At 36.9% G+C, this 14530-nt stretch overlaps 1 pseudogene; it reads left to right on the forward strand.

Moving 5' to 3' along the window:
• LOC125164490 (endoplasmic reticulum aminopeptidase 2-like) overlaps positions 1–14530 on the forward strand; it is a 68222-nt pseudogene that overhangs the window by 34278 nt on the left and 19414 nt on the right.

The following is a 14530-nucleotide window of genomic DNA, read 5'->3' on the forward strand; positions in this document are numbered from 1 at the left end:
AACGGAAGACCATGGGGGAAGGGAAGGGGAAAAAATAGTAACAGAGAAGATGGGAGGCAAACCATAACAGACTCTTAAATACGGAGAACAAACTGAGGGTTCTTAGTGGAGGGGCGGGAAGAGGGGGAAATGGGTGACAGACACTGAGGAGGGTACATGTTGGGATGAGCACTAGGTGTTGTATGTAAGTGATAAGTCATGGGAATCTACCCCCAAAACTAACAGCACACTGTATATACTGTATGTTAGCCAACTTGACAATAAATTACATTAAAAAATTAAATTAAAAAAATAAAGCCAACTTTTCAATCACGACAAGAAGAGAAAGAGGACACATATGCCAAAGGTATTGCCACTTTCGGAAACTTTGGAAGAATCATTCTTAAACTGAACCTTGGTCTTTGTTGCCTTTTTTTTTTTTTAATATTTCTTATTTCAAGATGTAAGCCATCAATTTGTTTTATCTGTTGACATATTATATAATAACCCCAATCCGTCTAGAATTTAACATCATTCTCTTTAGGATGTTGTTATACCAGAAGCTTTTTTAAAAAAAGAAAAACAAAAAAAAAGTGATTTATATTTTATTTGTATTCATATGAAAACAGCGTTCTTTTTAAATCTGTGTTACTTGGCCAATGATGACATTCAGACTCACCTAAAGCAGCTCAGCAAAATGAGCAGCCCAGAAGGAGCCAGGCCATCATAGGCCAGCAAGGAGCCCTACTCTGTTTTTCTCTCTGTCCTCCACAGTGACCGGCCTCCATGGCTGAAGAGGAGAAATGGTTCCGTAACACTAGACACTGAAATTCCCTAGATTTCTGCTTAATGCTGGTAAAAGTATTTGCTTTGAAATACTGGCAGAGCAGATCGAGGAGGACAAGTGACTACACTCCGCGTGACACATATCCTAGTTTTTCCCTGGTCACACAGACAGCAATTTAGTTAGCCTACTCATTTCCACTTAAAAATGATCCTCTGCTTGAGCTTCAAGTGTGTTTTCTAACTGAATGTTCATTTAAGGCCAGGTCAGTCTCTTTCCTGGCATCTTTTTGGTTAAGGTCATTTTTCATATGAATAATCATGGAGGGTAAAGTAAAAATATAGTTATTAAAGCCTTTTAATTAACATGCGATGCAAGTATAATCGCCATTTCATTCTATTAGAATTAATTTTTTTTATCCTTAGAAACCTCCACCAACTTCTCATTTTTAAGACACATAAGTCAATGTTTCGAAAATATTTTATGCAATCCTTGAATATCTGCATTGCCTCAAGTGACTTGTGCAGTTGTCTGGATCATGACTTTCCCAGAAAATACTGGCTTAACTTTCGGCTTCTCTCTTACATGTCCAACCCAGACTTTAATGGTTGACCAAAAAAGGACAACCGAATTAATGCTACAATCTTACTATCTGCATAATAACTGCAGCAATTAAGTGGGTTCTAGGAAGAAGCAATACATGCTAAATTCTCAATCTGTTTAGTTAAGAATACAAGATTCAAGGGAAATGACGTAGCTGGCCAAGCACTAGTAGAGGCAGCATATCTTTTGGGTATTTCTTTGTCCCCTTCATTCCTTAAAGGAACACACACTTGCTGGTGACACTTGCTATGCAGGAAAAGTTCTGCCAAAATTGAGAAAGCAGCTAAATTCTTGTCTAGCAACAAGTGTTCTGTACTTGGAACTTACATCACCAGTCCTGGAAGAACTTACACTCATACCCCATACACTTCCATTTAAGGCAATGTTAATCTACATGGGTTCTTCCAGGTTTGTGAACAAAACAGCCTTCATGGGCCACATTTTCATCTGGGGGGAGAAATCAGAGGGAATGCCCATCTGTCTCTTAGCCATTTGCACCACCAGTGTCTAGTGTCACAGACTTTCACTCCCTCATAGTCCTACAGCCTTGCCTCCCTCTCCTCTCCTGGCTCTAGCACACTTCACTGAATGATTTTTTTTTACTGAGTTTGGTCATAAGACTACAGTCATAATGCCCTCTCCCTGGCCCCTACCATGATCCTAACCTCTGTTAGAAGTATGTGCTCATAGAATTCTGGTTGAATCAGACTCCTTAAAAAAGAGATCGTTGTTCTGCAAAATTAACTTGTAGGGTAGAAGCAAAAATTACAGTCCTGTATATACTGCTACCTTCTTTAGAGTGCTTGGCCAATGTCATACGCTTTATTAAAACTGAAGGACTCATTTTTTAAAATAGAATTCTGTAGAATTAAATAGCACAAACATTTTTCTTTTAAGTAGGCTAGGCAGTTTCTGGTAATACTTCAAGCTATTTTGTCTCACCAAAGCAAACTGCAATCTTATCCAAACAGATAAAACATGCTTAACAAGCCCTGGTTAGTGCTGTCAAAAGCCAGATGCCTTGAAAGGGGTGTTAGGAGGGGAAAGCTGGTCTAAGAGTTGTTACCAATTTAAAGAAAGTAGAATTTTCAGATTACTGGACCTGTATCCATTCCATATTTTGGGTCATTGTACCATGGTGGAGACCATCTCTGGGACAAGCCATCCGGAGAAAATAAAGATAGAATTTGGTAATTACTCAGTGAATTTGATAGATGTGGCTGACCAGTCTGTAGGCTTAAAACTTCTTACTTCCTCTGTAGATAGGCAGAAGCTTAAATTACTAATGACCTCCTTGGCCTGCCTGCTTTCATTGCTGAATCAATGAAGCAAAGATAAAATAAGACTATGACTCAAGCTGTCACACAGCAAGTGAAAGAATGAGCAATGTCTTCGGAGTCACACGGTCACATCCACATCTTGGTCTTGCTGTGGAACTAGCCGTTGTGATCTTGGGCAATTCGGTTAACATTTTGGAGACTCTGTTTCCTCACCTGTGAAATAACACCTACCTCACACATAAATAATAAGAGGATTAAAAGATAATGAAAAGTATGTCACTCAGTTTTGTTTCCCATTTCCTTCTGCAACAGTGATTTATTTATCATACAACAAACAAAGGGCAAGGAGACATTCTTTGATATTTTTGCTTAGCAGTGCAGAACTTGAATTTATGCTGGTGTTGGACTGCCTTTCAAGGAAGTAGAAACATCAACAATGTTTTTATTTTTTCAAGCAACAAAGTAAGATTTGGCATTATTTTCGGATCCCAAAAGTAGTACATTGTGTCTTCAAGGAAGTCCAATGATAAAAGAAATAAAGGGAAGAGTGGTCAGAGAATAGTATGATGGCCCACTGATCTCCTATAATGGCATCAAGTATCCTTCAAAGCATCAGGACCTTCCTCTAAGTTACCTGGCTTAAGTCATAGACATTGTAAAATACTCTGGTTTACAAATACTATTTTTTCCCCGTTCATGTAAGTTAAGATGATTGAACTAAAGGAGGCCTCTTAGAAGATCATTTTGAAACTACGGTAAAAATGAGGACATATCTTATAGCCTACATAGTTTGTGATTTCAACTCTGTGAGTGGCACAACCTCGTCAGGGGTCAAGGTAAGACTGAGTTCTAATTTTATACACTGTCCTGACAGCAATGAGTTTTTCTTTACTTTCTTAAGCTTTCTCCCTTATTATCAAAATATTATGCTTGTTTCACAAAATAGAGATAGGAAAAAAATAAATAAGTTACTCATAATCCCATGATCAAGATATAATTACTGTTAATATTAGTGTAAGACTTCCAAATATTTTCTGTATGTATGTCAGTATACAAGAGTGTATACAGTAGTTGAATATACCTATGATTTACAAAATAATGTTTAAGATTATTTAACTCCATTTTCACCTTAGTATGCCATAACAATTGAAAGCTATTAAATATTTTTCTATAAGACTACATTAATAATTACTTAGTATTATACTGCATGGAAGTACCAAAAAAATTTTAATCATCTTATTTTAAGACATTCACATTGTTTTAAATTGTTTTCTATAACTTTTTTCCTTAATGAGAGGAAGAATTCATACTTTTTACAGTCTTCATTATTTTCACAAATTTATAATATCCAACGATTATCTTAAAAGAGTTTTGCAAACATCGGTAGAGCCATCATGATCACCATCATCATCATCATTGCCATCATCATCATCATCATCTCCTTACCTTGAGGCACCAAATGTAGACATAAAAACATTCAAAGAACCATGAAATATGCCTATGAAAAACATCTATAAAATGGCTATTTCAATTTATACACATATTATAACTACAGATGTGTAGATGTATATTATGAGCGATGCATCTCCATACATAACACAGCGTCTCTGCACACAGATACAGGTGTGCATAGATATAGATATATGAGAGTTCAGATGGCAGTTTACTTCAAGAGGGCAAGTTCCATTCAGCTTCCTAGGTTTCACATCCCAGCTCTACAATTTTCTACATGGGTAACTTGGAGCAAGTTACTTAATTTCCATGTGTTTCCATCTTTTCATAAGGTTGCTGAGAGGATTAAATTAGATTTCACATGTACACATTTAGCACTGTGTCTGATAAGGCACCAAAAAATGGTAACTATAAATACATCCTTCCTATAAAAGTTCCAACGGACTTTAGGTAATTCAGAGCGTGAAAGCAGATCATGAAATGAAAGTGGCGCCATACTTGAAACCCAATAAAAGTGGAATATAATTTTAATTTTTCCACTTAATAACTATTTACTTTGGGGGAGTCAATGAACATATTTGGGCATTTTTGAGTTTAAAGTAAACTAGATGGGGAGGTGGATCCAGTAACTTTTTGAAGGCTTTCCACCTTATAGACCTATATTTTATTTGACTTGTGCTGGTAGTCATAACTCTGGAAGGCTAGCACTGAAGTACTAGAATGCGTGATAGTGATGAGCTAAAGTGGGATCTCATGATATGATTTGTTAATAAAGCTTGAAATTTAAAGATAAGTACATAGGGAATGGATTATAACAGGAGACACAAGGTTTTTTATTATTTTTAAGACCGACTTTTGCTGTAACACTTTTTGGAACATCTTATTGCCTATTAATAGCATGCTTAATTGTATCACAATAATTTCTTTAAAATGCAGTCTACCATCCAGATGGCCAACCGACACATGAAAAAATGCTCAATGTCACTCATCATTAGGGGAATACAAATCAAAACCACCATGAAATACCACCTCACACCTGTCAGAATGGCTAACATTAACAACTCAGGCAACAACAGATGTTGGCCAGGATGCAGAAAAAGAGGGTCTCTATTGCAATGCTGGTGAGAATGCAAACTGGTACAGCCACTCAGGAAGACAGTATGGAGGTTCCTCAAAAAATTAAAAATAGAACTACCCTATGACCCAGCAATTGCTCTCCTAGGTATTTATCCAAGGGATACACACGCTGTTTCGAAGGGGCACATGCACCCCAATGTTTATAGTAGCGTTATCCACAATAGCCTAAGTGTGGAAAGAGCCCAAATGTCAATCAATGGATGAATGAATAAAGAAGATGTGGTATATCTATACAATGGAGTATTACTCGGCAACCAAAAAGAATGAAATCTTGCCATTTGCAACTATGTGGTTGGAACTAGACAGTAAGTCAGTCAGAGAAAGACAAATATATGACTTCACTCATATGAGGACTTTAAGATACAAAACAGATGAACATAAGGGAAGGGAAACAAAAATAATATAAAAACAGGGAGGGGGACAAAACATAAGAGACTCTTAAATATGGAGAACAAACAGAGGGTTGCTGGAGGGGTTGAGGGAAGAAGGATGGACTAAATGGGTAAGGGGAATTAAGGAATCTACTCCTGAAATCATTGTTGCACTATATGCTAACTAACTTGGATGTAAATTTAAAAAATAAATTAAATAAAGAAAAAGAAAAAGAAAAAAAATATTCAGGCACTGGAATAATAAAAACAAACAAAAAATGCAGCCAACCTTTCTTTGAGTGAGGGCTGTTAGGAACGGAATCGTGCTAAGGATTTGTGACATTCAAAAACTACTTCTGATCAACATTTCCAGGTGTCTGTCTACACATCCGCAGGCAAATGGAGTAAAAAACATTATGCCTTGGAAGCATCATTAAAGCTCCTTGATTTTTACGAACATTACTTTGGTATCAACTATCCACTCCCCAAACTGGGTAGGTTCAAATTCCATGTCATTGTCTTTACTTTTGCTTATAGACCTTGCTTTGATTTCTTTCTGTATATATGATTTAAATGAGTTACTGAAGGGGTTCGGTTAGCCCAGGAAACAATAATTTATACCTCAAAGATGGTTCTTGACTGTAGAAAATAATTTATGAGTTCAACTAGTGTGAATCTTTTTTTATTCTTTTATCAGGTTCCTGTTAAAATAGCTGCATTGGGGGTGTCTGAGGGGCTCACTCGGTTAGGCATCCAACTTAGGCTCAAGTCATGATCTCACTGTTCATAGTTTGAGCCCCACATCAGGCTCTGTGGTGACAGCTCAGAGCCTGGAGCCTGCTTTGGATTCTGTATCTCCCTCTCTCTCTGGCCCTCTCCCACTTGTGCTCGCTCTCAAAAATAAATAAACATTAAAAAAAAATTAAAATAGCTGCATAGCATATTAGATTTAACTGGATGAATTTTCCAGGGGCACCTAGGTGGCTCAGCTGGTTAAGCAGACTACCTTGGTTTTGTCTCAGGTCATGATCTCATGGTTCATTGGTGAGATGGAGCCCCATGGCGGGCACTGTGCTGACAGCACGGTGCCTGCTTGGGATTTCTCTCTCCCTCTCTCACTGCCCCTCCCAGCTTTCTCTCTCACTTTCTCAAAAATACATACATAAATAAATAAATAAGTAAACAAACAAACAAATAAATAAACATAAAAAATAATAACTGGATGAATTTTTCAGAGCACAAAACTTTTTTCTGTACCATATTTGTATAACACCAGTAACCTTTTTAAACATTTTTTATTATGTTTATTTATTTTGAGAGAGAGAGAGAGAGAGAGAGAGCGCACAAGTGGGAGAGGGGCAGAGAGAAAGAGAGACAGAATCCAAAGCAGGCTCCAGACTCTGAGCTGCCAGCACAGAGCCCGACGCAGAGCTCGAACTCATGAGTATGAGATCGTGACCTGAGCCGAAGTCAGATGCTCAACTGACTGAGCCACTCAGGCGTCCCCACCAGTAACCTTCTTCAGAGTTGCCAAAGATTTATGTAAACTGCTGAAAATTGTCTCTCCAGCTGTTTATAGTGCATTTGCGTTTGGAAGATAAGAATGTGACACAGGTTAAAAAAAAAAAAACACTTGGAGGAAATAGATAATTTGAATGTGCTAGTAGTAGATCTTTATATAGGAAGATACACATAGTCTATCTTGGATTAATTTTCTATCTTAAAAAAATAGAAGTTATGATTTTAATAATGTTGCAGAACGTATCAAACCATGACTTAAGTTTTATAACATATGTAGATCAGTTTTTAGAATTTCTGACAGTGACAAAACTTTTTCTTTTTCCCATGGGGACATTAAAGCATACTCCTTACTATGTCTTTGCTCCCTTTTACTCCAAACTCTGTGCAGTTTTTTCTTTTTTCTTTTTTTTTTAAAGTTTATTTATTTTTGAGAGAGAGGAAGACAGACAGAGCATGAGGGGGGGGGGGGCAGAGAGAGAGAGGGAGACACAGAATCCAAAGCAGGCTCCAGGCTCTGAGTTGTCAGCACAGATCCTGATGCAGGGCTTGAACTCAAGAACTGTGAGATCATGACCTGAGCCGAAGTCAGATGCTTAATTGACTGAGCCACCCAGGCGCCCCTGTGCAGTTTTTTCTTAGAGGAGGTAAAAGGACCATAAAAAGCCACCTCCAAGAGTTTATTCCTCTAGTTCCTGAGTCTCACTGCATTATTACAGTGCAGGTGCTATATACAGATATACTAAATTTACCTGTAATCTATTACTGTCCTTATATCAAAAGTCAAGGAAAGATATGATAACAACCATCAACAATCTTACACTGTTCTTGAAAAATGTAGCCTTGAAAATTATATGAAATGCATTTAAAAAATAACTGAAAAGAAGCATGTAGTTTAGGAAAAATCAAACTAGATATAAGTATCTCTAATGACTATGGGAAGTAATCCAATATAAAATCATCAGTGCAATTTACAAAAGGAATTATTTCACATTTGAAGTGCTAATGAATACTAATCTTTACTGGTGCTGATCTGTTTTTGATTGTCTTAGAAATATTTGTTTCCATCCACTAGTATTAACCTGTATTAATTCCAGACAATATAATTACAAGCCAAGTGACTTGGTTTATTTCAAACTTTAAAAAAAGTACCTTTCTGGGGCGCCTGGGTGGCGCAGTCGGTTAAGCGCCCGGCTTCAGCCAGGTCACGATCTCGCGGTCCGTGAGTTCGAGCCCCGCGTCAGGCTCTGGGCTGATGGCTCAGAGCCTGGAGCCTGTTTCCGATTCTGTGTCTCCCTCTCTCTCTGCCCCTCCCCTGTTCATGCTCTGTCTCTCTCTGTCCCAAAAATAAATAAACGTTGAAAAAAAAATTTTTTTTAAGTACCTTTCTTTTTAATCAAACAGTACTTTTTCTTTTTTTTAAAAATTTTTTTTTCAACGTTTATTTATTTTTGGGACAGAGAGAGACAGAGCATGAACAGGGGAGGGGCAGAGAGAGAGGGAGACACAGAATCGGAAACAGGCTCCAGGCTCTGAGCCATCAGCCCAGAGCCTGACGCGGGGCTCGAACTCACGGACCGCGAGATCGTGACCTGGCTGAAGCCGGGCGCTTAACCGACTGCGCCACCCAGGCGCCCCAGAAAGGTACTTTTTCTGACCTACATGAAACTGATGCCAAATGATATACATGTACACATACACAGATATAATATAAATTAATATACATTATACCTGAGTTGCTTAAAGATGATTAAATTTGACTTTATTTCCTCAAGACTTCGTTAAGAAGTACAGGAAACATCAGGGTACCTGGGTGGCTCAGTTGGTTAAGTGTTCAACTCTTGATTTTGGCTCAGATCATGATCTCACAATTCGTTAGTTCAAGCTCTACACTTATGTCTCTCCCTCGCTCTCTGCCCCTTCCCCGCTGGCACGCATGCTCTATCTCTCTTAAAATAAATAAAAAATAAACTTAAAAAAAAAGTAGAGGAAATATCAATGTTGAAAAGGAAATTGAGGTCAGAAATAATTGATAACCACAGCTTTCTTCCTCTACTGCCTTGGAAGGACATTTGCTCTATTAACAGCAAATAGAGGCTATATGTTCTTGAAATACCAATTAAAATACTGGCCATAGAGATTGCTTTTAAAACACATTTTCCTGAAATTACAATCCTATGTCTCTTTTATAGAAATGAGTTCATTATATGTCTTGATGAATCTCAAACATATTGGAAATTATTTGATACCTTTCAAAGTTTTTAACTAGTCTTAATATAAAATACGAGTGTTTTTAAATAAATCATTTTCTTAGCAGTAATGCACCCAAGGTATTTTCAGAATTTAGCACATGTCAATAGGTTACTTCAGCTACAACCAAAACCATATTGATAGAATTAATGCTGCTTAATAATGGGTACTGATTATTTTCCGTGCAAGTACAAGATACCATGTCAATGTTACGATGGTCTTAAAGTTTTCAGAAAGTCTGCTTATACATTAAAGGATCACAATGTATTTGAGGAGAAAGCAAATTCCATTTCTGGTGCAGAAGCCATAATGATCAAATATGGTTGTTCTTATTTCTTAGATCTAGTTGCCATTCCTGACTTTGAATCTGGAGCCATGGAAAATTGGGGCCTCATCACATATCAAAAAACATCACTGCTCTTTGATCCCAAGACCTCTTCTGTTTCTGATAGACTGTGGGTCACCAAAGTCATAGCCCATGAACTAGCACACCAGGTACCTAACACTCATGACATTCTTTTACTATCAGGCCAAAAAAAGCATTGTTTCAGACACCAGCTGTCTTCCTGAAACAACATAAAATTATATCATTTTACCTTTAGAGGGGACTTTGAAGACTCTCAAACCAAACATATATGTCAAATAGCAGAGTTCTCAATCTCTAGACTATGAGACTCACAAAGGAGTGTTGTCACAAGAGAAGTGGCCACTGTGTCCTCTAAAACTCTTCATGACAAAGCCTTCAAATATCTTTTACTAAAGAAGGTAGGGACTAAGCCGATATATGGGGCACAGAATTAGAAACTCTACAAATAGAAATTTCTATTAAAAATATTTCTCCTTAGTACCATGGCATTCCAATCTAGGGCAAAATCAAACCCCCTCAGTTTGAACATGTCATTGTATGGCCACAAAGAAGTACTTCACATCCAAGTACTCATAGGGTGCTGACCCTAGACACTACCCTAGACATTACTCAACTTTCTAAATTTCAGTGTCTTCATCTATAAAATTAAATTAATAGTAGTTCCTGCTTCTTGGAACTGTTGTTAAGAATTACAGGTAAGTGTCTGTACCTGCCATATAGCAGACCATCAGTCAGTGTTAGTTATTAATGATGACAACAGTGATCTCTGCTACTGCTACAATTTCTTGCAGGCTAAACTTTCCAAGGCCCATCTATCAACACTGTATTAGATACAAATATGAAACTATAAAACTAGCTATATAGATATCAGAGACTATTTCCACTCTATTCATTTCTGAAAGTCCCTAGTAGCACAGTGAATTATTAAGGGCCCCCAAATTGTCTCTCACCTAGTAGACAAATATCATTTTATTATAGAAGCTAGTAATATCTTATTAATTTTTAACTTTATCCTTTATCATTATTATAATGATAAGTTGGATTTTATTTAAACAGCAAACTAAAAATCCAATTACATAGGAGCCGTGCTCAGCATTGTACTTTAAGAACATATGTGTGGCTTATTCTGGTTTAGAATTTCCCCACTGGCCCATCTTAGGGGTTTTGATCAGTAATCACTGGCAGCTCTAAAGCACTTGACTGAATCTGGGGATTTCTAATTTTTCTACTGAATGTTCATAGAGGAGTGGTTGGAGAACTCTATCTCTGAGGCTCCCCTAGGCCTTCCTTTAATAACTTCTGTTTCACGGAGACACAGAGTCTAGGGCTGAAGCAGCAGACAGCATTGGAATTTTTGTCTTGACTATTTTGTATCCCAGTTGATCTCCATATGATCATTTACTCTGACAAAGACTCCCAATGCCAACTGAGTGAGTCAGGGGTCCATAGCATGGCATATAAAGCCCCCAAGATGAAGCCCTTCTCCACCTTTCCAGCCTCATCTCTTGTCAATACCCTAAGTGTTAGCCATCCCAGACCACCTGCCATTTCCTAAACATGCTAGGTTGTGTTGATCCTTTATGCTTTTTCTTTTGCTGCTTGATCTGCCTAGAGTACACATTACTTGCAACATACCTGAAGACCCCTTGCAAGACTCAGGAAATGAGTCATTTCCTAACTAACTTACACACTCTCCAAGCAGAACTGATTTTTAACTCCTGGAATCTTCTCTATCCCTTGTACAGACACTGATCATAGCGCCATAATGCTTGATTGCCTTTATCTGTCTAACCATTGACCTCCATCATTTGTATTGAGGCAGAAGATATATTATATACATCTTTATATTTCTAACATATGGCATGTTGCCAAATAATGTAGTAGGTTCTCTAAAGATATTTATTGAATGAGTGAATGAATAAACCACTCTTATTAACTGGTAAAGTTACCATAATCAGCTCAACTTGTATTTCTCTTACTCATCAATTCTCAAATTAAGAAAACACCTCCCATCCCTTCTCACAGATGACTTCAGGAAGATCAGTGCCCACCTGTAAAATGATCTGAGGGTTATCTGAAAAGAAATAGAACTTAAACAGTTTCTAGAAGCTACATTCTGTTCTATAATTTTAAGAAGGCTCTTCTGAATCTTGGAATCCTTTTGTTTAATTTCCTATCCTTCTGGAGATTGCAATTCTAAAACAGATAAACTAGATGGACAGTATTGTGCATATAGGCTAAATAAAATATAAAAGTACATGAAAAAGTAGTAACACTTAAAACTGGTGTTACAGATCAAATATAGGTCAAGGGTAAATTTCTATTTAGATTTCTTTATGGCATCCTTTTAATTTTATTTATATATATTTAAAATCTCAGAACTTTATTCACTTTAGTGTCCAAGTTAATCCCTGGAGGGAAGTCAGAGCAAAAGTTAACAACTAAATGTCCTCATCAGTAATACTGTGTAACAATCTGAGAGTCCTAAACAAAATCTTATGATTCTCTTAAGTACCTGCTACTTAATGTAATGAGGTGACTTTGCCAAAGATATTTTGGCTTATATTTCCCCAAAGCCCATAAATCAAGGATGAAGTGAGATTGTAATAGGTGTGTAAGAAATAAAAACTACCCCACAAAATGTTTTATTTTCTTCCTTAATATTAAATCTAATAGCCAGGAAATGTTGGGAAGATAAAATGGAAGCTGGAGAGTTGGGGGGCAATAAGGACACAAAAGAAAGAAAAGTGAAGCAAGAAGCAAAAATGTGGTGGTGAGAAGAGAAGGCACAGAAATCAGTACAAGGAAGCTGTACAGAGTGAAAAGAGTAACAGAGAGGAAAGGCCTTAACTACTGAAAGAAGTAAGTTACCACCCATTGCATTTTTTGCTACAGTTAGTAATATTTATATTTGTTTAATTTCTAATAACATTGAGTCCTTGCCTCCTAGTGGTTTGGCAACCTGGTTACAATGAAATGATGGAATGATATTTGATTCAATGAAGGTTTTGCAACATACGTGGAACTCATCTCACTTAATGCTACATATCCAAAGCTATAATTTATATGTTTACAATTTTGTATGTCATACCTTACATACAGTTCAGCCCATAACATAAATCCCTCACCCAAAAAAATCTATGGACAGAAAACTGAAATAGCACAAATATACAGCTGAGTATGTGGGGTAAGAGGAAAGAATGTCACTGTCCATATCCAATGATATAGGACAAGAGAGTGCCCATGGCTACAGAGCCTGTGCAGAGTTCTTGGCATATAACCTGAAAATTAAGCATAATTTGGGCACACTCCTCCAGAATTTTCAAAAGGCCTATTCACTTCCCCAAAATTTATGAAAAGGTTGTTTTCAAACATGTCTTTTTCCTTAGGCATAAAAAGTCTAAACACTACATACCAAGTTGGTTTGTGATGGTTAATTAGCTCTTTGGGATAGGCATTTGGCCCAGTATAGTATAGACAGATATGGATTCAGAGTATCTTCTTATCTGCTATGTTTTGAATCCTTGGTGAAATCCCAAATATTCATATATTCTCACTTGTAAAACACACATAATGCATCTACTTTGCAGGGTGTTGAAAGGATCAAAAATGATGAATGTAAGGTCCTGACATATAGCAAGTGTTTCACTAAATAGGAACCATTTTATTTTTGTATCCAAGGGTTTGGTACATGGTAAACGTTCAAATAATGTCTGAAGGAGTGTTATATTTACACTTTTATGAAGTAGAGAACTGATAAAAGGGGAATATGTAAGGGGAAAGAAACTTAAAATCAATTGTAAGGAATATTGGTTGAATACTTCTAAGAATATCGTACTGAGCCTATTGTGTTTTCTGTTGCTTTGAAAGTTTCAAATTGAAAGTGACAAAATTTTCTTCCCTATTTAGGATGATGCTTTTTTGGGTGTTTGTTTTGGAGTGATTGGACAAGATTCATGAAATTCATCCTTTCCTATCTCCAATCAGGCAGAAACTCCTATTTAAATACAGGAAATGTTTAATGCAGTTTCCTATGAGAAGGTAGTAATTGCTGTGGGCAAGTGGAAGCTCTGCTTTTAGGAGAAATAGAATGAGAGTCATGAAACCAGCAGTTGAAGTTACTGCTTCCAGGTTACTGCCACTAGTTATACTTTTTTATTTGATGTTCATTTTTCAGACATTACACATGTTCCATAAAATTTAAGCTTTCTTTAAAAATACATCATACTACTTTTTTTCTTTATCTTCTTATTTTGTTTTCCTCCCTTCCTTCCTCCCTCCCTCCCTTCTTTCCTTCCTTCCTCCTTTCCTTCCTTTCCTTTCTTTCTTTCTTTTCTTTCTTTCTTTCTTTCTTTCAGGGAGCTTGTATTGCAAATATTCTCAAGGATCTTCTGAGTAAGGAGAAATTCCAGGAAGGAATTATTCACTACTTAAAGAAGTTCAGTTATGGAAATGCCAAAAATGATGATTTGTGGAGCAGTTTGTCAAATGTAAGTCATAAACTGAGTAACAGCAGACTGTTGTTAAGCCTAAAATGTAACAAGCTGATTATGAACGTTTATAAATAGTTACATTGTCAGTCAACCAATATCTATTCCACTTTCCACATTGTCTAGGTCAATAGAAAGCAGCCCCTTCCTTGTTCCTCTGGCACCACACTAAACTAGGGTGTCACACTGGGTTAGTCACAGTATTCGATATTTGGCCTCCTTCTCTGTGGTTCCCTTCAATGAAAATTCTTTAATGACTTTGTAATTCCATTTTTTATTATTTATTTTGAGAGAAAGAG

The sequence above is a fragment of the Prionailurus viverrinus genome, chromosome A1, assembly GCF_022837055.1.
Source record: "Prionailurus viverrinus isolate Anna chromosome A1, UM_Priviv_1.0, whole genome shotgun sequence".
In the NCBI taxonomy this organism is placed as follows: domain Eukaryota; kingdom Metazoa; phylum Chordata; class Mammalia; order Carnivora; family Felidae; genus Prionailurus; species Prionailurus viverrinus.